This window comes from Sturnus vulgaris, chromosome 2, assembly GCF_052056855.1.
Source record: "Sturnus vulgaris isolate bStuVul1 chromosome 2, bStuVul1.hap1, whole genome shotgun sequence".
Lineage (NCBI taxonomy): Eukaryota > Metazoa > Chordata > Aves > Passeriformes > Sturnidae > Sturnus > Sturnus vulgaris.
Genome location: NC_142244.1, coordinates 57,377,713 through 57,403,937, shown reverse-complemented (window position 1 = coordinate 57,403,937; position 26,225 = coordinate 57,377,713). Strand labels below are relative to the sequence as shown.

The 26,225-nt window shown below is 39.9% G+C and overlaps 1 protein-coding gene across 4 annotated transcripts in view; it reads right to left on the bottom strand.

Annotated features, from left to right (window-relative positions):
* The window catches only part of CAB39L (calcium binding protein 39 like), a 60,813-nt gene extending 35,322 nt beyond the window's left edge, over positions 1–25,491 (bottom strand). The window contains exons 1-2 of one of the 4 annotated variants that reach the window (XM_088159668.1): positions 25,347–25,491; positions 8,885–9,110 (exon numbers count right to left, since the gene is read on the bottom strand). The gene's annotated coding sequence lies outside the window, so the exon portion shown is untranslated. Of the gene's footprint in view, positions 1–8,133; positions 8,641–8,884; positions 9,268–9,320; positions 9,468–25,346 lie in introns of those variants that run through there. The other 3 variants (XM_088159669.1, XM_014868826.2, XM_014868827.2) reach the window with 3 other exon arrangements.
* Between the last annotated feature and the right edge of the window lie 734 nt (positions 25,492–26,225).

Below are 26,225 nucleotides of genomic sequence, written 5' to 3'. Positions count from 1 at the left end.
AGAAGAAGAAGTTACACCTCAGGCACCCAGTGGAGCAGTAAAAGTTCTCATGTGTAGTTCTTGCAAGTTCATTGAGGATTGGCAAGCCACCATTAGAACACAGAAAGCAGCTACTCAGCATCTGCACAGGAGCTGGATGCCTCCTGCAGGAAGCTCTGACCTACAGGTCAGCACTCCAGCAGGTCCATGCCTATGTCCAATGTATTTTTGACACTGCACATCTGGCAGGCACAACTAGATTTCACACAGGGGTTTCTGTCAGACTTCACCAGCTCCATCACAGTGCAGAAAACCAACTGTAGATGCCAGCACACTCAAGTACCCTCTGTTTAGAGCATTGCAAATTGGAGTCCCAGCTTCTCTGCCATCTCTCCTTCTTCAGTTGCATTGCTATGTTAGCCTAGGGGACCTTGAGAGGAAGCAGTTTAAGCTATCCCCTAAGTTTGACAGATTTCAAGAATCTGTGGGTCAGATCTCACTCGTGTAGAGCATTGCCTGAGTTAAATAAAGAACAAAGGATCAGGCAAAATATATAAAATATAAATACAAATGTATTCATGCCATTTAAATGACAGACTGGGCATTTTAATGAAAATGGATTGTTTGATTAATTTAAAACATTCTTCTTCTCTGTGGTTAGAAAGGCAAATACCACATCACTGTATTTATATATGAAAGAAACCAAGTAGCTCAGTTTCTGATCTTACAAAGCCTTAGACTGTGAATTCTTATGGGTTTTGCTGAGGGTCCAATACAAAGATCTATTGAAGTCAATGACTGACTACAGAAGGAAATATGTTCTGGTTAGAAGCTCAGAACTGTTCTGGACTGCATTCCAGTTTGTACAATAAAAAAGAGGTAAAAGGAAAACAAAACAAAACAAAAAGAACAAAAGCGAAAAATCATCTCAAGCTTTCTTCTTCCACAACAAAAGAAAAGCATCACAATTCATCCATACACACAATCGTAAAATTAGTTGTGAAAACATAAAATACACACACAAACCACTTCAATCCCATTATTCTCCAACATTTGCAATTAAAAAAAAAAAAGATTCATTCAAGAGGTTTCAAATGAGAGAACTAAACAAGCACAACACACACAGTGTGAAAAAAACCCCAGTGGTCCCAAGGAACCAACTCCTCTCATGCTTTGTTGTTACTATGGGCACACTACAGAGTCCATCAGGAAATATGATCCCATTGGAGCCATACATTCATGTGTTACTAATCCTCAAATAATCTATGGAATTAATACCCAGATTAGGCAGACATTCTTTTGCGACTATAAATAGTAACCATATTAAACAGCCAAGTACAAAATTCAAACTTCAAAAGCAAAATCTATACCGACTTTATCCTAAGACCTTATTAAAAAACATTTCAAAACACTTTTGCAGATTATCTTTACAGGAGGAATTTCTATGACACACAGGAAATATTTTTAAATGTCTTATTTAAACTAAAAGTTCTTTTACAGTGTCCAAAGCAGGTGAGTTTGCATATAGCTTCTCATTAGTTGCTAGGTCAGTTTTACAGGGATATTTTCACATCCAGTGTCTGAAACCTCACCACTTTTGAGTTCTCATTTTCAAGCTCCTCATGGTCCTTTTCAAACTCATTTTTATTTCTCTGGTTTTGGCTACATGACCTTCACTCCTCAGCTGAGCTCCCAGCTGCAGAGTCCTGCTCCCTTGCTCAGAGGTGCAAGTTTTGGCAGGACCAGCCACCAGAGCAGAGTCCCTCCTCAGTCTGACAATGTGCAAGGTTGAAGCCTGGGTATGCTAACAATTCACCCTTTGGGACACACTCAGCTACACACAAGCACTGGAAAGAACTGTGATGCCAGTATCATACAGTAAAGTTGTTTAGATGCTGCTAGCAAGCACCAAACACTCTGTAATCCCACATGTGGTGCAAATAGAAGATTAATAATTCACAATATACTTTGAGAAGGACCTGATTCTGCATGTTTTTATTATCCTGAAGGCATGGCATGAGGATGTGATGATGCAAGAGAGAGATAGTCTGAAATCAGGAGCTTAGCAGGCAAGTTGCATTTCAGAAAAGAATTCTTTTCATCCAGGGTGGGGTAGGTATATTCAGATTGCTAAAGTCATCCCTTCATCTTTTCTTCTCAGAAGTCTTCACACAAAGAAAAGCAAAGGGGGAGATAAATTGATTTTTCAAATGAAGTACTCATGAGCTGGAGGTTCTGAGATTTTTAAAAAATTAGGTTCACATTTCTAACTGAAATGCTGATAATAAACTATTATTTCCTCTCAAAAAGTAACTTACATGGCTGTCTAGAGTAATGTGTCTGTATATAAAATAATCACTAATTTTGCCATAGAACCAGCACTTTTCCACTGCATAGTTCCAGTATCACCAACAAGTCACCACAGCACTGCTCAGTGATAAAAAAAATTTTTCCACTACATACCCTACCAGCATCTTAATCACAACAGCAAAAACACCAATAATAGGGCAGGAAGGGACTCAAGAAACAGTTTAATTCATTGCTCTGTTGAACAGAGCCAAGTCTCTGCATTACTTCATTAGATAAAAAGTCTTATATACAAAGCAAAGCCTCTGCTATATGCAAGTGGAGGGGGGCAGAGAGAAAAGGGAGAAGAGCCACAGACATGCATGAAATAACATTTTTGGATTTATGTCTTCTCAGGATACAGTTTTTAACCTGGCAAAAGATGGCCCATCACTTCAGAAATACTGGCAGCTGCAGAAACGTTTGGTTCCCCATGCAGGAATCTTCTAGTGGGACACGTGCTGCTCACAATTGCAGGCAGAAGCACATGGGGGTAAAGTCACTCTGCTGAGATTTGGGACTTGTATTCCTTAGTCTTATGTCTGGCCATCCCATAAGGCAAGTGGCAAAAACAAGGACTACTCTCCTCCAGCTTTGCTCTGCATGACTGGAGTTTCCAGAATCAAAGAAAGCACAAGCTCTTATTAAAGAAGCTTTTATCACAGCTGGACATTTCTGTCCTGTCCTCCTCCTTGTATCAGTTCTCTGCTCTCTAAGCTTTTTCTTGGAAGGTCTTCTGTGCAGTGGAGGCATTAATTTGGTTTAGAGGCCCTATTCTTTACATCACTTATTTTCAGTATGTTTTTTGGAACTTATTTTTTTTTCCAGGTATCAAGTCCTCTGCCAAGGTTGCTTGAAATTTCACAGTAAGTTCAAAAGTTACCATGAGAAGAGAATTAGGATAAGAAATGGACAGTGTGACTACATTTTCTCAAGAAACCAGCCTAAAAATAACTGAAAAAACAAAGATGAATGACAACTGAAAAGAGTGCAACACAGGCTCACCAAAGGTAGCTCATACTACAATCCCTTATAAATATATTTTAAACAGAAAAAACACAGTAGAATCTATGTATTTTACATGGAAATGCACTGATTTGAATATAGTACCAAAAAATAGTTGAAGAAGAAAATTATTATATCATCTGACTGAGAAGGGAAGAGCAATCTGTGAATGGGATCATATTTAGAGAGGCATAGGAATTAAGAGCCTATCCAAAAATTGTGGTGACTGAAAATAGAAAGATACTATCAACATATAACTGGACTGGAATATTACTACCTGGAAAACTGGATGGAGTCAAGATAATAAAAATGGGATAAAAGTTAAAAGCAGAAAGTATCAGATAATGCTGAATGGTAGACGAGATACAGTTTGTAGATGTTCCAGATCCCTGGAAACATTCAAGATCAGATTGGACAGGATTCTGGGCAACCTGATCTAGTTGAACACATTCATGGTAGGGGGAATTGGACTAGATGACCTTTAAAGGTTCTTTCCAATGCAAACCATTCTATGAATATTGGCTTCAAGCTGAGGACTTACCATGAGAAATGATGAAAATAAGCAGCTGGTGACATACACAAACACACAAATATTTTACAGATGTGACAAAGATGCAAAATCTGTGATGAACCACAAAAATAATGGTCAATAGAAATCCAAAGGTATTTATGTGTTGATATACCTTCATACAGAACACTGTACATAGTCCTGAACACCCAGAGTTAAGTAAAATGAACAGAGGTTAGAGTGGGTGGAGAGAAGTGCACTGGATGGCCAGAAAAATGGGAAGACCAGCATGTCTTGGAGGCTAAAAATGCCCACCTTCCTAAGTTTAGAATAAAAATACAGGAAAGCTGAAAAAGTTATTTCAGCTTAAATAACAATAATGCTTTATTTATGCAGAAGCAAAGGGCTATAAACTGCTGATGAATAAACTTCAGCTTGAAATGTAAAGGTTTCCACCCATTGGAGCTTTGAGGTTTTGAAATGACCTACTCTACAGGCACACTACAGAGCATCTGTTCATAAATTTTTGACACTGCTGTCTGGCAGCAAGGGACAGGACTGAATGAACCCCTTTGTTTCCCACTTTCTAGGAAAACTTTTTCCATCTAATGGTGATTCAATATATGTTTTCATAACATCAAAAATGGATTGTGGACACTCCTGAATTCATAATGGGGAACCAGCCAACTTGTGAAACGTAAAGTTTTGATGATGTTATTTCACTGGTGCTCTTGAGAGGAGCTTATGAGACCAAGGAAAGAAACAGCTGTATCTCACCAGACCAACTCTACTGGTCTCAGAGGTTGTCTCTCCCAGTCAAGAGGAAAATGCCTCAGGAGTGCTGTAGGAGGAAATGAAGCCTCCTAAAGCTGCTACTCCCATTAGCCTGAACATGACATTTCAGACACCAGAATTGGAGTGTCCAGCACATTTTAGAAACTCTACTTTTACAAAAATATTTTCATGGAATATCATTCCATCTTTGGGAGAAAAAAATGGCACTGATTTTATATTAGATAAACCATAGAAACACCAAAAGGAAACATTAAAGAACCACTTTCGAAATGTCAGCCTGTTTCTGTTCAAGTCAGAAGAAAAGGAAAAAAATACGACATGGACTAAAGCAGTGAATTGAATCCAGAGCTGGATGTGGTTTACAAGACATGAGTTTTAGGGTATTCAGTAGCCTGTCAAAGTTAACGTCTCTTCATATTCAGGGCATACAGTGTCTTAGAGGTCTCCAACTCTACACACATTTAAACAAGATGGAAAACATGATTTCAAAAAACCTGCCTATTTTTTATTCTATCTTCTCTGCAAAGGGAGGAAGCTGAAACAAAGAGAGATTTTAAGATTTACCCAAGGCCACATAAAAAAAACAGTGGCTGTGTCAGGAATGCAACCTAGATCATCTGACAACAAAGCCGACACTTTATCAGGCTTCAAAAGATCTTTTCTGCCAGTTTATCTGCTCATAAAGAGAATGTACTAAAAAAAAATTTAGCACAGCTATAAGGTTCAGAAAGAGATCTAGTTCTGATTGTAGGCACTCTCCACAATTTCTTTGCTTTTAAGTCATATACTTCCTCAAAATATGATAGTGCAACTGAACTTGTAAGCACAATGGAAGAAAAATTCACACAGCAACACCACTCTGCTCAGCAGCCCATCCCACTATGAAGTGACTCATGAACGCCTTATGAAGGAAGGCAGCTCAGTAACAAAGGCTTCTTCCTGCCCACGAAAGCAAGAATGGAAGAGAGCACGTGAGCCCATCCATGCACTCTTTGCAGATGCTCCTCTGGACAAAACATATGGTCTTCAAAAAAAAAGAACAAAAAATTTTCCTCCCCATGGAGTATCAGGCATTTGTCTTGTCTCAGTTCCCAACCTTCATCAAGTTATTGATCAGAATCAAAACATTTTAATAACTCAATTGTGTAAGAGTTTCTGGAATGCAAAAAAAGACCTTTCCCTTCCCTTTTCCTTCCCTTTCCCTTTCACTGCAGTGTGTTTATGACCCATATATTTGGCCCTGAGTTAGCACACGTTCTTCATCGTTTTGTCTAATTCAGTCTCCACATAATGGAAGAGGTCCTCATTTCTCCCTCCTGCATATTTTGGGAAGCTGTTGCAATGACAGAGCAATGTACTCAAGCCAGGAGATGGAAACCCCCATGTGTGATGAGCACCCAGAGAAGCCCAGTTTGTCCTTTCGCCCTCCCCAGTGCAGCCCCCTCACACAACCCACATTTTATTGGATTTGCAGAAGGAATCGAGGCTATGGAACAAGTAACTTGTCTGCAAATTCTCAATGAGTTGCAGATTTTGGGAGGTGCACTGCAAATGAGATAAAAGATTAACAGAAGATGGGACAGTTTTATGGTTAGGGTGAATGAATGCCATCTCTTCTTGGCAACTTAATTTTTCCAAAACCTCAAGAATTTACTCATCATAAGCTTTGGTGTTGGCCACTTGTTGCATTACATGAAATGAAGATGGATATTAGCTGAGACTTCACCTGAACACACAAAACATCACAGTAATGCCTACCATCACCACAAACGTCACTTCTTTTAGTAGATGGCAAGCATCCTGAAGATCAGACAGGAGAAAGAAATAGGCAGCTCTGCCCTTAATCTGATCACCTCTACAGAATGACAATAATAGCATCACACAGTTGTTCAATACTGTTATGAAACTGAAGGCACTCATGGTGATGCTCCTCTCAAGTGCTGTGGTGTAGCTCTATGGAAGCACTTAAAGAAATTATTAACGCTTTTTAACTGAGCACTTGAAGGCCACTTTAATAAAAAACAAAATAAAAAAACCCCATATGTACAGTCTTTCAGCAAAAGAGGGGATAAAATGAAATACCAAAAGCAATCTGGCCACTGAGGCAATCTATTTTGATAGATCTTTGTTCTATGATGGTGACACTCTGCTCCACATGCATTCACATCCCTACAGACTCTGTGGGAGCCATTCAGCTGTTGCAGGGACACATGGTGAGCCAGGTCAGGGAAGTGACCCAGGTTAACAAAAAATAGCCTGCTGGGGAAAAAAAGATCACACAGGTTTCCAGTCCAGTTCTGCCCCGATACAATCTAGAGCTGTACCAGCACTACAGGGGAAGAAGGGGATGGAAGGAGGGTACAGAGACAGGGCTGCTGAAGCAGATGTTACAGCTCAGATATTCACTAGCCAAACCCTGGATGAGGTCGTGATGATCATAAAGGGGGTATAAATGTGTGGTAACACAAACAAAATACTAAACATAGAATAGTTTGTGTTGGAAGGAATCATAAATATCATCTGGTTCCAAGCCTCCTGCCATGGGAAGAGACACCTTCCACTAGACCAGGTTGCACAGAGTCCCATCCAAACTGGCCTTGAACACTGCCAGGGATGCACAACTTCTCTGGGCATCCTGTGCCAGTCTCACCACCCTGGCCATAAAAAATTTCTTTTTAATATCTAATCTAAATCTATCATGAGTAGGGTACAGAGTACAGAATTGAAGTTAAGGGCATTTTAGCTGTTTGACTTTGCTACCTTGTGTCCTTCTATTGGAAGTCCTGTGTTTTGCCATCTATCATTATTATTGTTATTATTATTATTAATAATAATAATAAATAATAATGCTAATAATAATAATAATTTGTTTCAAAGCAGCATTTGCACACTGCAATGCCAAGTAACATTCAGATTCTCACCCACGAAGAAGTGACATCCTGTGGCACCATACTCACACCATCATCATTTATCTGTATCACAGGATCACACAGGTTCTCTCAATCATGCTAATGAACTAGCTAGAAGTGGTAGGTTATTGCTTCACGTTCAACAAAACTAGAAATACATAAAACCAGAGGTTTTACAGCCACCAAATTTGCAGGACTGATGAGTCAAGAATATTTGGGATCCCAATTTGCATTTGCTACCACAGAGGTCTTTAAAACCTAAAAGATTAAGAATTAAATTCCATGTCTAACTGTAGTCCATAGCAAAACTCCCACAAACTCAGTCATGCAGAAAGAGCTCTCTTAACTAATGTTTCTGAAGTACACACAGTTCTAGAAGAGCCCTTAACAGCTTTTCATTTACTTAAGTAAAAGGGAAACCAAATTAAAGATCCATTTCTAGTAGGAATAGTAACTGTAGAAATAATGGAAACTGGTAACATAATTTAAATAACACAGGCAGCAGCCAAGAGGGAATAGAACTTCCTCTAAATCCAATAGTGAGGAATATGGAGACTATTTTTGCATTAGGTCCAATATTACTAAACTTACCTCTCTACACAGCATTCATTTGATCAAGTTCGTAGCAAGTCTGCCGTGTTACTTTCAATAGCTTCGTAATGGATTAAAATAATTTTCTATAGCAGTAATTCCACTTTACTCCTAATATTAGCCCAAGAAACAGCCTTTTCTTTTAAGAAAAACCCCAACTTCCCTTAAGCTCCATTAAAGTTTTGCCTGATAAAGACTTCATGGATCGCCTATGGCACAGAATCAGCATTTCTAGTGGACAAGACCTGTCGCTGCGGAGGAGGAGCTGGGTCATTTACATTCGCTGTTCCTTGTGGCACTTCACCCGCACGCTCATCTTCCCTTCATCTCCTTCCCCCTGGCTTATGCAAGTGGCCACGCTCTCATTCCTCTGCATCCCGAGAGCCAGTCCGCAGCTGCAGGCAGCCCGCGGAGAGGAGCAGGAGAAATGATATATTGCAGATATTTTATTTTTGGAAACCACACTGTAAATAAAGCCATTTCCAGAGATATTCCATGGACACGGAGTGCTTGGTCGCAGAGCCAGCGCCTTATGTAACAGGAGGAGTATTGTTTAGGGTTGCCTGCATTAAAGAGCCACTCCTGGTAACACAGTTTACAAAGCTATAAAAAGCTACCAGCGTAACTATCGAGAACGAGCGGGCAAGCGGTTAATTACCAAAAGGCTGGTACTAACTGGAAAAAATGAAAAGTTTCATTAAATCACTCAACTTTCCGTCCCTCGGAGGACATCACCTCGGCTGACACTTACTGTGAGCGCAAAGGTGGGGGCTCCTAGGCAGCCCGGCGCAGCCCCATGGCCAGGTGCTGAAGACAGCTCTGCCGCCTCCCCGCAGCCCGCGCCGCCAGCAGCCGCCTTCACTGATCTTCCATTTAATTCCGCTTTATTCCCCGCCGCCGAGCACCGACAAGTGGCCGAGACCTGGGATCCCGCGATTCGGCCTCCCGCTCTTCTCCTGCCGAGCGGCCGTCAGCCTCTGGAAAAGCGTGAGCAGAAAGGATCACTTGGACATGCACAGGCGCTCACAAGCAGCTGTAAATTTCCACTCCCGCTGCCTGCGGCTGGACTCCCGGCTCCTCGCTGTTCCTGCTCCGACGAGCTCTGTGCCTGGGTGTGCGTTTTCCCCCCACTGCCCTCCCCGCTTCCCACTCCCTCTCTCGTCTTGCTCACAGGCTCTCACACACACCCCCCAAACTCCACGTCAGAGGAACGCGCGGAAAAGCAAAGGATGAAGTGATCACTCCTCCGAGAGATTTCCCCAGGGTTAAGGGAGGACATGCGACAATTTCGCATCACTTCTGTAAGTTTCCATTCCGCTCCAAAGTCTGTCGGTGCAGGGGGAGGCATCGCTGACGGGTCCTCGCACGATCACGTGGCGTAGGCTGCTGGAATTAAATTATTCACCTTGCCGTCCTGCTAGGAATGCAAATAAGGGAGCTCAACAGCGGGTTGTTGTTACAAGATAATAATAAAATCAACATGCTCACGCACCACATCTTTCAGCAAAGTCCTGTCCAGAAAAGCTGAAGTTAAGCTGCTTCCTGCCTGACTATATATTACTACACAAAGATCCAAATACTTTTCCACAATAATACTAGAGGGAATAAAAAAAAAACCCCGACTTGCAGTATACTCTGAGCAAAATTTAAATCTTGACGAAGGAAAACATTAGCCCAAAGTGTTTTTTCAAAGGCTAATGTGATGGGGAAAAAATCATAAAGTATTCTGAAGCAAGTACTACCAGCTATTATCAAGCGTACAAATACATCAAAATGTAATTAAAGGAATTTTTAGTGCTTCACTTTTCTCTCTCAGCAACTATTGTTTGGCAAGCGCCACACATTCCCAAAGGGAATGGCAAGTGCTGTCCCCTCTGCCCCCCAGCTGTTGAGAGCAGGGAAAGAAGGATACAAGGTGGGATTTAAAATGTATCCTCATCTGGATCTTGGCCAAGTCCCAGCAGGGATGTGTGCCCAGCTTGTCTTTCCACCAAACTCCCCAGCTTGGGGGGAAAACTTTACCTCCCATGGCTTCTTCCTCAGGGCATAGTGTAGCCAAAGTCCTACATTATTAAAAAATTTGGTATGCTACATTTGCTTGGGGAGCTGATCTCAGAGTTAGCAGTGCTACAGTTGCATCAGATCCTGATTTAAGGCTCACCTGCAGTAGCTATTCACAGCTCGACATTAAAGGCAGCCAAAAATGCATGAGAAACCTCATTTCTGAGGAATACAGATGAAATAGACACCTTTTAAAGGGCTACCAGCCTTTGCTTGCAATGTCAGCTCTGAACTGAAGCACACAGGGGTGTCCCAAATCCTCACTTTGAAGAGCCACTCGCCTGTCTCTCCTGGGCTCAGAGAGGCAGAAGCCATCCCTGTTCCCTTAACCCCCCTGCATTTGCTCCTGCCTTTGCATGGGAGGTACCAAGCCAACCTTAGATCAGCAGATTTGTACTCTCAGCTTATCTGTAAAGTGCGTCACCATTTCTGCTCACACTTTACCTTAGAGATCATCAAGATATTGCAGTGCTGTGGTTTTGGACTGCCCTGAACAGCACTGAGAACAGGCATTCATTAGTGCTGCTCCCACTGCACCAGCAAGCACTGCAACAAGTGACACCAAGTGGCAATTTCTGCTCCAAACCCCTTGTGAAATATTCTTCCAGCACTGAATTAAAGGCTTCACATTAGCCACCGCTGACCAGGTTTCCCCTCCAGGCCACCTCCACGGGGAGCTCAGGAAGGGACATGGTGGATGCCAAGCTCTGAACGGGATGAGCCACCCTTCGAGGCAGCCTCCTTCTCCACGAAGCTTAGGAGGCACTGAACAACCTGCACAGATGTGCCGTGGCATGAAGGGCTTGGGGGGAAAAACTGGCACTGAGCACCTTTTTGTGGGTGCCCTGCTCTGTCCCAGCTGAGTAGGGAGAGGGAAGGAGTGCTGGGCCTTGTGGTACCCTACACTCATTCTGGTGTTCACCCTTTCTTTGTAATCTTTATAAACCTTGGCCTTTGGGTAAACAGTGAAAGTCAAATGATAAACATTCTGCCCTTGGGCTACTTCTGAAGGCACTGGTTTTTCCTAAGGCAACACAACAATTGAGGTCCATCACTGTTTCCACTGTGCGTTTTTAAGAGGAAAATTTTTCCTCTACCTGTCCCAAGAGAAATTGTATCTTTTCTATTGCAAATCCACCATCACTTCAACAGGTAAAACCACAACTTTTTATTGTACCACGGAGTTCAACAGTGGTAGGTGTTACCCTGAAATCAAACTATCACAAAAGAAGATTGATGGTATCACACTATCACAAAAAAAACCCTGTTTTAGTTGACATAAGGGGCCCCAGCAGGGATAATTTGTATCACTGAGCTCCATAAAATATTCACAGACCACTCTGAGTATCCTGGCTCTTTGGAAGTATATAAAATTTATCTACAAAGTAACTATCCTCTGTTTCAGACTAAATAAGCTTGTTTTCCTGATTCAGAGCAACAATTGAATTTGCACTCAATTACAGTTCAACTTTGCCTATTTCTACCTGAGGAAATATTTTAGGGCTTTAATAAGAGCCCTTAACACAACAGGAGAGCAAGAAACCCACCTGTGTCTATCCCTGCATTGCAGCAGAAGAAACTGTGCAAAACAAGGTAGCTAAAGGGGCAGGGGACAAAAGGATTCTCTGCTATTCCAATACTCTGTTTCATCTTAGTAGAGTTAATTCTCAGATGACAGGAAAAGGCCCTGAACCATTCAATAGGAATTAAGCCATAATTACTTGGTGCTCTTATCTGAGGTTTGTTGAGGGTTTTTATTTGTTGCCAAGAGGTTATTAAATATTTCCAAAAAAATATTTTCTTCAATTCTTAATTTGTAACCATCTAAAATCCAGAATAATATAATTATAAATAGACAAAAAATCTTTACAGCCTCAAAGTACATGGACAAAAAATCTCTGTGCTGCTAAAGTACTCCAGCTTCCACATATTTAAATTTCATTATATTTGTCTCCTTTAAAGAGAGCAGAGTCCTCGGGCTAAGGCATGGTTAAAGTACTTTTGAGAAATGTTTGTCCTTGCTTTCATAACTTAAAATCATTCCATCTAATAAAGACCAAAGGAAGAAAACCCCAGTTGATTTTTCCTGCCCGTTTCATTTATTTTCTAATGTGGAAAAGAGAAATTACGGAACTTCAACAATGAGTGAAATTGCAATAAATTACAGCAGCAGATGATAAACACACGGCGTATATATATTAATTCTGCTTATTTAATCATCCACTTCCAGTCTGTCTACCTCCTCCAAGATTACTTCCAGCATTCCAAAGCCCTAAGCAGCCTCTAATAATAATAATAACAACAACGACATCCTTCCTTCCCCCCAAATTGTTCAAATGCCCCAGACCATCAAAATTCAGTTCTCCACAGCAACAGGTTTAGTTGTGTAATGCTGAATATCAAGAGGAGAATCTTTAGCATACTAAAAAGATTTCCCCACCCTCCAAAACCTGAAAACTAAAGAACAACCCCCACAGGATTTCATGCTATTCTTAACAAATCCCAAGATATCAACATTTTGGCAGTTTATTGGGGTGGAGGGGAACTGAAAACAAGTAACTTATATAATCTACATCGTAAAGCTGTTACACTTTAACTCAAAGCATTTAGCTTTATGGCAGAGCAATATAAAAAGTGCCCAACAACACTTCTAAAACCTCATAAAATAAGATGCTTCACAGTAACTTCATACTTCTGTGTTATTCTGCGAGTTCACAAATACTCAGCTTCTTCAGACCCTGCAAGAGCAGTGTAGCCACTTCAGATTAATGCAAATAAATTCTTCTTCATCTAGTAGATCCCAAATACAGACATACTCACATGTTTCTCCAAGTAATCTCAGAGGGAGACAAGCTTGGAACTGAGCCTGCGTATGAGTCCCCCCAAAACCAAAAGGCAATAGACTTTTGGCTGCTCATCCAAATACAAAATAAGGCAAAAAAAAGGGGTACAGTCTACGGAGGGGCAGGTGGTTTCCCCTACAGCCATGTAAAAAGCAGCAAAGCTTCTGGCCTCTTTCAGGACTAGAAAGTTGAAATTTCTTCAGTGCAATGTAGAAAACAGAGAGCAGCAAGATGCAGTGGCTGACCTGTAGCTGCATTTTAGCTGAAGTGAGTGGAAGGATTTAAATGGATGCTTTACATAAGCTACTCCTAAAAATGCAGACATGTCTTCAATGATTATTTTCCCCTCCTCTTCCTCCTAGCTCCCTCTAGCGCTTTTAAGTACATATGGCCTTTTCCTTCCTGACTTATTTAATGCAAATACAGTTGCTAAGATGATGTTTGGTTTAGTTGGGGTTTTGGAGGTTTTTAAGATCTGCAATAGCGCTTATAAACTGCTCATGAGTTTTTACTGAATGTGTTATTCATGTGTGCAATCACTCCAGAAAACAAGCATTGACATTGGCCTTTCTACCAGAAACTTTTGTGTATTAATAGTTTATGTACTGGCCAGTGCATTTAAAAGTTTAATCATTTTAAATTCATCCAGCTCCATCATTAGAGAATGTCAACTAAAATTAATCTCTTTCCTTGAGCATTCCCACTTCCAAGTGAATTGTGTCTAAACAGAAGGTTATTACAGCCTAACAGCTGAAAAATATAACATATTAAAATTTTATGTCTGCCCTAAAGTCACTTATAAAATGTTAATTGTGCCCCTTATCTACTGTGTCCCAACATAAAACATAAATAAGAACCATATCTGCACTCCCACTTTTATGAGTGGAGGAACAGTAAACTCATGACAGCATCATGCTTTTTACCTGCAGACTCATGCAAACAGAAACTAGGCCCCAAAATCAGTGTCTGCCTGAAGAGCCAAGCAGGTATTTTAAAAATAATTAAAGCTTTCACCTCTTCAAACTGCTTCTATCCCAGTCAATCACCTTCGTGGCCATGTTTGTTTGCTTCTTTAAGGTCCATTCACAGAATTAAAAATGGGAAGAGGAAAGACCATTTCAAGAGATGCAACAAAAAGAGATTTGCTGAAGACCTAAAACCCCTCATCACATGTTTGCTTCTATTACAGCACACTAAAAAATCACTTTTCTTCATGGAGTTGAAAAATTCTTTTAAGTGTATAAAAAATCTGTGATCTCCCATTTCTGAAACAGTCAAACAATATGAATAGTGTTTAGTCTTCTTAAAAGTATTGAATTTAGTTACTGGTCTCCACATAACTTCACCAAGCACTTTTCTTAATGTTAGGCAGCACAGGGTACTGCAGGTTAAGATATCCCCTTCCATCAGGCTCACTAATGCTAAAAACCCTATAGATGTTCCCTACAACTTCCTCGCTGGTCAAAGACAATGGAGCACCCCTAACCAGAACTTTAAACTTCCTAAGAGTGACTAAGGCTGAAAGCTGTATTCGTGCATATTCACCTCAGCAATGGTGATATGCAGTGAAAATGTTGGGCAGATAACTGCCCTTTGATGCCTATAATTTCTTGATACACAATGTGTGGCTGTCTCTGACAAGTTGGAATTTGGGATTTAAGACTTTTCCTCTACTAACCACTACTACAGAAGGCTAAAACTTTTTTCATCAGATGCTTTCAAGATAACTTGCAGACAAACGAAATTAAGTTAAATTTAAAACATGAGTTAAATGCTCCTGTGAGGCACTCACTGTAACACCCAATTTAGTATGAGAAAACTGAGGTGGCACCAAACAAACACCCAAAGGTTTGCACTCTAAAATGTACTGTTAAAGAATACCAGAAGACAGGAATAGTCATTCTGGATCAGACAACAATTAAGCTCCATTAAATCCCATCTCTAAGGGAGACTGATACCAAGAGCAAAGTAGAAAAAGAAACATATACCAGAGTAAGGACTACTCTGATCTTCTTCTGCTTCTGGCAATTAGCACATTTGAGGTTTCCTGAAACATCATACAAAATCGTCATGATGAATAGTTACACACCTTTCACTTTAAAGATCCCAAAGGAGCTCTATTCTCCTTCTAGGAGGACTCTTAAATCAGTTCTGCAATACTCAGATCCAACAGATTGCTCAAGACTGCTTCTGACTGTCAAGAAAGACTGAGAGGCCAAGACAGCTCAGGGACTGCTATTTCCTCATCCTGTAGGTGAGGGACCAAACAAGACAAGCTCCAGCATCAATTTATTGCATTCCAGTTAGTTCTTTCTTCAGGGCAGCAAAGCTAGAACTTACCTGCAGAACCACTGTATTTTTCAAGTGGTCACTCCCAGACAAGGGAACAAGTACTACCAGAAAGTCCCACATAGAGGCATGGTGTTATACCCATGAAGAAGATGAGTTCAGACCTAAGAAGAGTCAGTTCCTATTCATGTCACACTCTGCGATCTTGGAAAAGCCACTTTGTCTCCCCACTGCAAAATTTATGCATTCAAAACCATAAGGTGCTTTGACACTACAGTGATGGAACCCAAACAAACACAGCAGGCAGTACTCAGCTTATTTGTGTCCTTTTCCTGCAGACTGGGATAACAGTCCTGCAGTTTGAGTGATGCACGTCTCCAGAAATCATGCCAACAAACACAACAAACTTCTGAGTCTCTTCTCATGCAGGTTAAGAATCCTACTAAAGCAGAACAGTCGAAACAAAACCAGAATAATATTAGGCTAAAAGTCTAAACTGCTGCTTTCAGATGAAGAATGACAGGTTTTTCCCAGTGTCAAATAAGGAAACTCAAGAATTACTATAATTCTTGGAAAATGGCTGTTGTACTTAAGCAAGTGCTGCCCTAAATTGACTTGCCTAAAGTCACGCAAGAAAATCTCTGGTGGCCAACAATGCTCCCCTGGAGGAAGAGAACCCACATCTTGTCACATTTTGCTCTTTGCACATTTTGTCCTGCAATGACATTAGTTTAACATATTGGAAAAGGGTAGGCAACCATGAGAACTCATCAAGCTCAAGTTGCACAATGAGAGATTGTCTTCACAAGTACCCCAAAGTCATTCCTCCTGACAAACAATTAAGTGTATTCATCACTTGTCAGATTGCAAACATATTTGCCTTCATATGACAGATACATGGCCACTCGATAAGACACAAGGTGCTTGCACTTTTCTGTCCCACAGTAAGTATTTTACCATGATTTTAATGTTATCTTCCTGTTAGGTGGTGAACAGTCCCTGTTGTCACAAAGCCTCTATCTCAGATTTTAGTAATGTATTTTTCTGGTCCCAGGAAGGAGCCTCCAGTGCCTTTCTAAAGACCTTTGTAGTCCATTCTGGCCAAAAATTGACTATATTGAGTAAATTAACCTGTAGGATATTCTTTGAAGTACAATACTGTTACTCCTCAGTGGGGAAAACCTATCTATGCACATTCCCACACTACTAAAAAGCCATCTGCTGTTCTCCCCATCCATGCTGCCCAACAACTGACATTACAAATTAATTATTATGTCAGACACATATAACTACAAAGTGTCCAATTAAGGGCTGAGTTCCTTTTGTTTTAATTAATAAACCAGGGTCATGCCTCAAAGTCCTTAAATGGCAGCAGGCATGCTGCAGACTGGCATTTTTTAGCCAAATTTGTCCTGAACAAGGACCAACATGAGCAGTGTGTTCATCTTTAGGATAATTTCTGTTTTGGAGGGAGCACAGCTCTGGCACCTGGGTATGCTTTGATTCAACTCCATTTCTGTGTAGCCTCAACAGTGGAGACCCCTGACAGATTCTGGATACCTGGAAGAAAACCACTTGCCACATGACATTAATGGCAAGCTCTAGATATATAGGTTGTAACAGCTCAAATATACTCAAGAAAATCTTCTTGGCAAACATCATTCCTCGAGACATCTCCTAATGAAATTTGATAGCTTCAATATCACACAGCACACAGATCTATATTCACAAACTTTGTCACAACCTCTGAAAATAGTTTAAGAATTTAGTTGTCTCATGCTAATGGTCGTTCACATACCTGTTCCCTTCCCAAGAAGCAACTGATCATTTTCTTCTCTGTGTGTGTCTTTGCAATGTGCATTCACAAAATAACTTTATCTGCTATCAAAGTCTACACCTCTGAAAGGTAAAAGACTGCTACTGTCCACTTATAAAAGTCATGTTTAGCACCCAAAATAAGTAAGGTGTACTCTCAAATGAAGAGTCTCAAGCTGTATCACCCCGGACATGAGAAGTTATCTTTGCAAAAAAAAAAAATTTTATCTAGATGCTATGTGAGTCTGATCACCTGCAGAACATATTTTCTAATATATATGCATGCAGCACCTTGAATTTATGAGAGCTGTAGACCCAATAGCAGAATTCAGAGATAAAAGTCTCAAAACTATTCCTTTCAGAACTGCAGTGCTCATAAGGACACAAAATTATATCTGGCACTGTTGCAAATTTTGGAGTTTCCACCTAAGTACCACTGAAAAGAAATGGCTTGTTTTCTGAGAGCAGGCAGAACCCCGTGAGAAGGTCACCCAGCAAGAGTCGTATCAGTTCAACTTTCCATGACCACAGCAAGACAGTCTCTCCTAGCTGTCATCATGGGATGAAATTACTTTCACAAGCATAAGAACTTCTATTGAAACATTTCAGCACACAAAGGCCTGTATCCAGAGAGCTGCAGAGCAGCCAGGTAACCAAAGATGTGAACATAAGCTGTTTAATACCTTGCCATTTAACCCAACAACCACATTACCTATTTCTATGTTTTCCCATTAAAAGACCCCTAAAAACAGATGACATGGAAGCTCAAAAGTGTCAAGAAGTACAACTCTATGACAGTTTACACAGACTGGCTTTTCTTTTAAAACTAAAGACAGGTTCTATATGATTCCTACACTTACAAAATAAGACCTTATATGGATTTAAAATAAGTTTGAAATGGATTATATGGATTATTTTGTTCCTCTCAATACAATAGATGAATGTTGTTACTACCAGCAAAGCAGTTTTTAAAATTCAAATAATTACTCTGGTTCCCCAAAGCTTAACAGCTTCTTAAACAAGAGCAGCTTTTTAAAAGATTTTGTATCTTGGCACTAATTTCAAGTGCTGGAGAATCGGGGAAGTCCATTAATAACGTAGTGCAACAGTCAATTGCTTATCATTTTCAATGTTTTGGGGTTTTTTTCCCTTTTCTGAAAATTCATATTCTGTTTTACTTTCTGCTTCCTGCCACTGTGATTCCTGTGTTTGCAAACATCTGCTCTTTGAAGGCTCTCCATTTTATTCAAGCATAGATATGTGATCAGTCACTTCAACAAAATCAGAATTTACTTCTTTATCACCACCTGCATTAAGTGTACAGATACAGTTTTCTGACACCTACAACCAGTATTGCCTTCAAATAAAAAATGTCTTGAAGATAACCCATCAAACCTGATTGTGTTACAGAAGTGAGATCATTAATACTGCAAAAGAAATTTCCCACTCTGCATTCAGCATATTCAACCCCTGTCAGCTCTTGGCTACCATTTATCTACAGGGAGTGTCTTGTCCACTGCCTGTTGCCCATGAGCCTTGACACCTGGAAGTATTTTCAGATACTGTTCCTCATCTTTTAAGGTATATCCAGCCTCTTCCCATGGTTATTAACTTAACAAAGCTTTGAGTCCATCTTTCAAATAGTCAGATAACATTCTCTTTGATTCAATCAAATGCATGAAGCTATGCCATCATCTGTCATCTTTCTACTCTGCGTGGCCTAGATAAAACTGTCAGAAAAGATTATGCATTTTCTTTCAACTGTGTGTTCATTTGGGGATTTTTTTTTTTGCAAACAAACATCCAATGACTGAACATCAAAAAATTATATATCAATTAAAATATTATTATTGACAGTAATCTTTTCAAGATTTAGCTTCTTAGCCAGAATACATCAAACCCATAATCTAACTGAAATACCAGACATTTTATGTTTTCTATTAATCATATTGAATATTTTGCTTCATGACAATCTGTAAAATTTTTGAGTTTTACATTGGACATTAAAAAAAAATTCTCAGTCTCCATGAATTTTCAGAAGTGTTCTTTCAGTCTTTATTTACTGCTGTAATATGATGGATTTGTTCACAGTTATGTGATTATTTGTAATATTCATCTTTGTTCTCACTACAGAAATATGAAACAGTTCTGTATTTTCAGCATCATTGTTAACAACCTTAGGACAGCCATCAGACAAATGTCACTGTTCTTTTTGCTTCTGGTATTTTTAAACTTCTTATTAGCCTTAAATCCTAAAGAAAATCCAGTGAGTTTTCTATAATCATGTTTATAAAACTTACTTGTACTTATTCCTATATGTTGGCTGATGCCCTGGAACTATTTCTAAATCAAGACGTGACTCTCCCTTTGCTGAAAGCCTCTTTTTGTATTTGTATCTATTCCAGACAGCCAGGTGTTCCCACACTCCAGCTTTGGGAGACACTCTTGTAGGCAGGGCTAGAAGTGTATCAGGGATGTAGCAGCACATCACATTGCACAGAGGAGATTTGCTGAGTCCCTCAAGTTTTTGCAGCAGTCTTCTCCCATGGCCTGATGGCCTGTGCTGAGACCTTAGGAACCCCGGTGAGGAGACAGTATGCAGTGTGGAGGGAGTTCAGCAAGAGAGGAAAAACCATGGATAACATCTCTGTGCATTTTTATCCAGCACTTAACTGCGGCCCAAGAAAACAGAATAGCATAGGGATATCTTGGCAAACCTCTGCCAGCATCTTCCCATCCCTGACAAAAGGGTGGAACACTGAAGAATTGTAGGGATGTGTACCTCCTCACACTAATGCTGCTTTCTTGAAGGGAAAAGCTTTTCCAAACAACACACAACTTAAAGACCATCAAGCCAGCTTGACCTCGGAGTGCATTCAAACCTGTCCTTATTCAAACTGTCTTTGACCTAAAGTACTTTATTTTTTACTTCCATATTTTGCCCAAGGCTGTGTGTGATGCTTGCAAACAGAGCAGTACAGACGTTGCAAGCAGCTACAGACCTAAACACAAATTGTAATGGTAAAAGACAAGACCTATTAATGGCCTGCAGATACGAAGTAGGACCAAAGGTCAACACAATTTCTAAGTAATAAGCTTTTATTTAGAAAGTTCAGCCTTATTTGGCTCACTTACTTAAACTAATCTGTAAAAAAAGACCAAATTACCCCTCCTCCCACCCTCAACAGCCTTTTCCCAGGGATTATATGATATACACAATAATTACCCTAACAGAGGACTACAACCAGCATGCATTCCTGCACCCACTCTATAAGGTTCCATTTGGTGCTTACTTCTAACAACAAATAAACCATACATTGCAGACAGCTTCTCTTGTAGCCAAAAGCAACAAGTAGTAAATGACCACCATGAACTCGTAGTCCAAAATAAGTTTTGCTTATTTGAAGAAGTGAAGAGAGCTCTCTGACTGCCAGTGAACTGCAGAAAGTGAGAGTACACAGTTATAAGGTGCGCTTTAAGAGGGAAAGCTGATACAGCCGTGCCTCCCTGCTGACATATGAAAACAGACAAAACAAAGAGCTGGATGCTCAGGACACTACAGCTGCTGGAAGTGAATCCTTCCCACATAACATTAATCTCTTCATATTCAGCAGTCTCCAGTGCCTTGACTTAAAAAGCCACACATAACTTCCTTCCCACACTTAAGAGCAAACAAACCGTATTTTTGCTGCAGAAATTTTGTGTGTATAAATTTGTACAAATGTCTTTGTACTATCTTGACACAGGATCTTTAAGAAAGACCACCCAAAGATCCAATGGCTGTCACACAATTGTCCCCACATTTCAAAATCCAGTTATGCAGCAGTACTTTCTTCTATCTTAATTATTGTCTCTTGCAGCAGGAAAAACAAGGTACAAACATTACCGTGATATCAGAATGGGGTGTTTTTAACTCATGCTGCAAAATAATTTTAAAATGTTGTTTCACAATTTCTCAAGTTGCTCTAAGGACACATTGCTGTCAAAATGAGAATTCTAGCCCTTACTGCCATCACCTCCCTTGCATCAGTTCTAGGAATGTCATTACTGCAGAGGGAGGTGGATCAGCCTGCTAGGCACCATGAAAATTTAACAGCCAGAAAAAAAATAAACCCCTCTTACCTCCCCTGAAAGTGCAGATTTTGAAGAAGTGAGAAGAACTGTGGAGGACTTACTAAATGCAAATTGTGTTAAATTTTTGGAACTACCTCTATCAATACGGACAATTTAAAAGGAAAGAAAATCCATCCAATCATGAACATCTTGGAGGAAGGTGGATACAATTTTAAAATATTTCCACAATATGTGTCAGCAAAAACACTTTTAAAAAATCCTGTCCATTTTTGCTGATTTCTACACTCAGGTTGCAACCACACATCTTGATCTGTTAATGCAAGGGTTGTAACACCCTGCTATGAATTTGTTAACAAAATCATTTCATTCTTAAAAATGATCCTTCACTTTAAATGAAGGAAAATTATGCTACCGAACAACGTCTCAAATAACGGGTTCATCACAAACTTGACAGAAGCCAATACCACACACTTCACCATGATAAGCAGCAATGTCGGTAGACTTATTTTAAATGCACATTAAATTTATGTGTCTAGCAGCATTTAATCTCATTAAAGCTTTTTTTTTTTTTTTTTTTTTAATGCCAACCTGAATGTAATCTAAACTGTGATTACTTTGTAACAAATAGCATATGTATTCACTTCTGTAAGACGAATGCCAAATTCATACACTGGAGTCATACGTTTCTTAGGAAAAAGGGCTTTTTTTTTCCTTAGGAAGAAAGGATTACAAAGATTTGGGCTCATTATTCACTTAGTGAAAGAACATCAAACATACTTTAAACACAACTTCTTTGGTTCCAGTCATTAAAGAATTTTACAGGGAAAAACGGTAATAAAAAAGTTAAAGGCAAGCACTCACAAGAGAAACCCATTTGTCTCCACTGTCTGTAAAAAGGCAGGAGAGGATTTTGATCCAGCACAACTGAGAACATAGAGAGGTTCAGGCTCTGCTGTGTGATAAGACCATCTGAAATAACCTAGATATGGTAAGTATTCTGCCCATACCACCACTTTGCTCATACTCTAGATGTAGTTGGTTCAAACACTTTAAACTGAGATAAATGACACCAACAATAAAAATAGAAAGCAATCCATTGATTTCCAGATGCTCATTTTGCGCCTTGGCCACCTCCAGTTCCCTGAAAAAGCACAAATACCAAGTGGCTGCACAGCAAATTAGATGGGGAAAGTTATTCAGATAAATATAGCTGAGCCAAAGAAATTTTTGTGGGGATTTTTGTTTGTTTTTGGTTTTGTTTGCATTTTTTTTGTTGTTGTTTGGGGTTTTTCAGGGGGTTTTGGTTTTTTGTTTGTTTTTTTGTATATGGGGGTGTTTGTTTTGTTGTTTTTTGTTGTTGTTGATTTGGGGTTTTTTTGTTTGCTTGTTTGTTTTTTGAACCCCCAACCAGTCCCCTGAGTAATGACACAAAGGAACAGGGCAGTCCAAGAAGCACAGGGACATCCGGAGTGTTTCTTTCTTTGACAGTGCCAATTTTAAACATTCAGGGGACTGTGGCTTCCCTGACCCTTCAAAACACTTATAAACAAACCCAAATGAAAAAAATATTGATAAGACAATACTCCCTCCCATTCTTGCTTCTCCTGTTCTTCACACCTTACTGCTGGTTCCACATGTCTACAAATTTAAGCCAAACCAAGTGCTGATACAGCACATTGAACTGGATCAAGGAAAAATATCAACTAAGAAATGAGAATTTTCTTCAACTAAATTAATTTCCCCACAGGAAGGTGTGACTAAGGACTCTTTAGTCCAGAATATTCTTACGAAGAGCTCTATTGTCAAGCCTCCACACCACAACATCTGCCTTGTTTTCTAAGGTTTTAGTTCAAATTCCCTTCAGTACATTTGAAACCTTACAGGTTTCAGTTTTATTTGAAAGTGATTATTTGACCACACACAATAATGATTTCAGGTTGTTGTCCTATGCCTCCTTTTGATGGCTTTTATTGGTTCAAGTCCAATTCTACACCAGGTACTGCCTCTCTGGCCTTTGCACAGCAGCTATCAAGAGCAGCACCAGCCTATCAACCTTCTATCTGCTGGCACCACAAGGGCACCTCCCTCCACACTTGGATTTATAAGTTAAAAGGCAAGTCAGAATGAAGATGTGGGGGTCCCCACAGATCATCTCTTCAGAGTGGGAACACCACAAATTCATTAATTCTTGCAGATTGCTTAATGTCTGGTATGTGTTCATTTAACGAAAATAGTTTGTGTGCATATTTTACCCTGCAGGCAAACCCACAAAGAGCAATCAAAAGGGTCAGAATACTTTACAACCACAAGCCTTACTTCAGAAAGTACCAGTGAAAATTTATTTCAGATAAATATATTGCTATGTTCACATGGAAAAAATGAAGATAAAAAGGCATTTAGGCATCCAATTATTTAGGATTTCTTTCATCATATACATTTACTGCCTGGTTTCCAGAGATTTCAGACCCTTTCAAGTGCACTTGTAATCATAGGCTTTCAGATCTTGTTAATTCATCCACGTCACCCAAAATTAGAGGGCAGAGTTTAGGTCTTGATCAGTGTGGTGGGGCTGTGGCACAGCAAAGGCAACACATGCTGCTCAGCTTGGTCTGGCATCATCTAACATCCAAACCAGTCCTTGCTTTCTGTGCTCACACAGCTGCCTGGGATCTTTGCTGGCAACGAACACCGAGACTGTAAGACAGAAATATGGCTGAAACTGAAAACGCCTCTTCTATGTAAACAGTCACTAAAGATGAAATCCATCGCATTACCAGTTTCCAAATGCAGACCTTGAAGAAAATGCCAGCCAGTGGATGGTTAAGAGTTTCAGCATTTTGGGCCAGATTCCAAAACCCTCAAGCCAGTTAGTAATTAACAGACATCTAGGTCCTCCACATGAAAGGAGTCTATTGTTAAAACAGTGACACAAATTTTTCCCTTCCTTTTCCTAGCTAGTCTCTGCCTGTGTTTTAAGATTCCCTTAGGACTATAACAGCCTATGATTTTGGAACCTCCACTTCTCAAACAGACAATTTGTTAGACTTTTAGTTGCCAAGAATGCAAACATGCTCACACCAGAGGTAGAAAAATATTAATTTACAGGCTTCTCAGAGACCTAAAATCTCCCCTTTCTTTCATTTAATACCTGGAGAAAAATAATATCCAAATAACCCTCTACCATATCTACAATAACAAAATAATTACAAAACATAGTAACAAAATATACTGAGGGCCTGTAGATAGTCTGAGTCCAATTAGTGAGCAACAAACCTACGGGGAATATTATTATTATTATGCCTGTGTCTTCATAGATAATGATGTGTTAAAGCAAAATTTCTAAGATAAACCAAAGGCTGCCTCACTAAAGCCATTTTGTTGGCAATTAATTTGTAAAGTAGGAATGATCTATGATCTGTATAGAATTGCCAGTTCTCTGTTCTGTTACCTTACTGAAGATAGATGTGTGAATAACAAGAGGCTACATATAAACCACACAAACTAATCAATGTGACAAAAGAGAAGATTATTTTAAGGCTGCACTTTGAAAGAATGAAGTGTAAACACTCATCTATAAGGGAGCAAGTAAAATCACCAAGGGACACAGGGAGGAGGTGACAGAGCAGGAGCTGGAAGAAGTATTCAATGGATGACACTTTAAGAAGAGTCAATAAAACAAAGAGCCAACCCCATCAGAAAAGAACAAAAAGCTTTATCAGAATTTAAAAACTTATTTTTAATGCCCTTGGCTTTCCAAAGTCCGTGGCTTTGGCTGCTTCACTGTTTGCTGGAGTTTGACTTGTGGGTCTCTACCTCACCCAAGTCTATCTGGTCATATGAGGAAAAACCCAAATCTCCTGCATTCAAGATGAAAAAAAAAAAAATCCCTGGAGAACTAGATTAATTTCTTTGGGACCAAGTTCACCTCCTCCCACTCCAAGGAGCTAATTGCACTCTGCCTGTCTATGCAATTGTTCATTCTAACTCTCAACATATGACCAGAACTATGTAATGAAAGCCTAATTCAGCAGCTCAGTCAACTGCACCACTCACCAGGACCGTCAGTCCCTTCACTGTCACCCCTACAAAGGTGCCAGCAAACATGCAGGCACATGGGAGAGCTGCTCTCACCTCTGGGTACAGGTAGTCAGTCCAGGTCCAGGCTGCAGAGCCCCAGGAAGCTCACGCTGCTGCTGGAGGAGAGCTGCGGGCAGGTTGCTGGGATGTCAGGTCAGCATCGCTTGTGAGCTTCTGCCACCTAACAAGTTTGGGAAGAACTGAGCTTACTGGTTCACTGGCAGAATTTGCTGCTATGTTGCAGAAAGCCTGTCTTACTTCCAGGCTGAAAGCAAAATGAAGGAAACTCAGACATGCTTCAAAAGTGCCTCGTTAATTTTGTCTTAAGTCATTAATTTTGTTTTAAGAAAGGTGTATTTCCCATTCTTTTTGCTTCAAATAGCAAGCAAAATATATTAGTACTTTCTATATATTCATAAATTCAAAATTTGCCTGAGGTGGGCTGTCATGTTGTTTCAGATTCTTCCAGCACTGGGCTCCATCTTCTGTGTATTTGGTTTATGCCGCGTATGCAATTGTAAAGCCACGAGTGATTCGTAACATTCACTATCCACAAGCACACGTATTAATAATTCAGCAAAGTGAAATTAATCTGCAAGCACCATCTCATAATGCAGAATATTCCAAGAGCAAGAAAAGCTTGTGCTTAATTTTAAAATGAACAATTACAAGGGAGAAGTCTCTCTTTAAAAACATAATAAACTACTTTTACTTTTTTTTTTTTTTTAATTGAGAGATTTGTCAGCACATCAGGAGTGCTGAGCCACCCTCTTCCCAGCGATGTTGCTGTGAGTTGTCTCATTCCTGTCTGGGGAGCTGGGCAGATCTCAGGGGCTGAACTTCAGCCACAGATGTAGGCACGTCTGTGTAAACATTTAAAAGGTTTTATAAAAGTACAAAGCAGATGCTGGACATCAAACTCTTCTGGAGGAT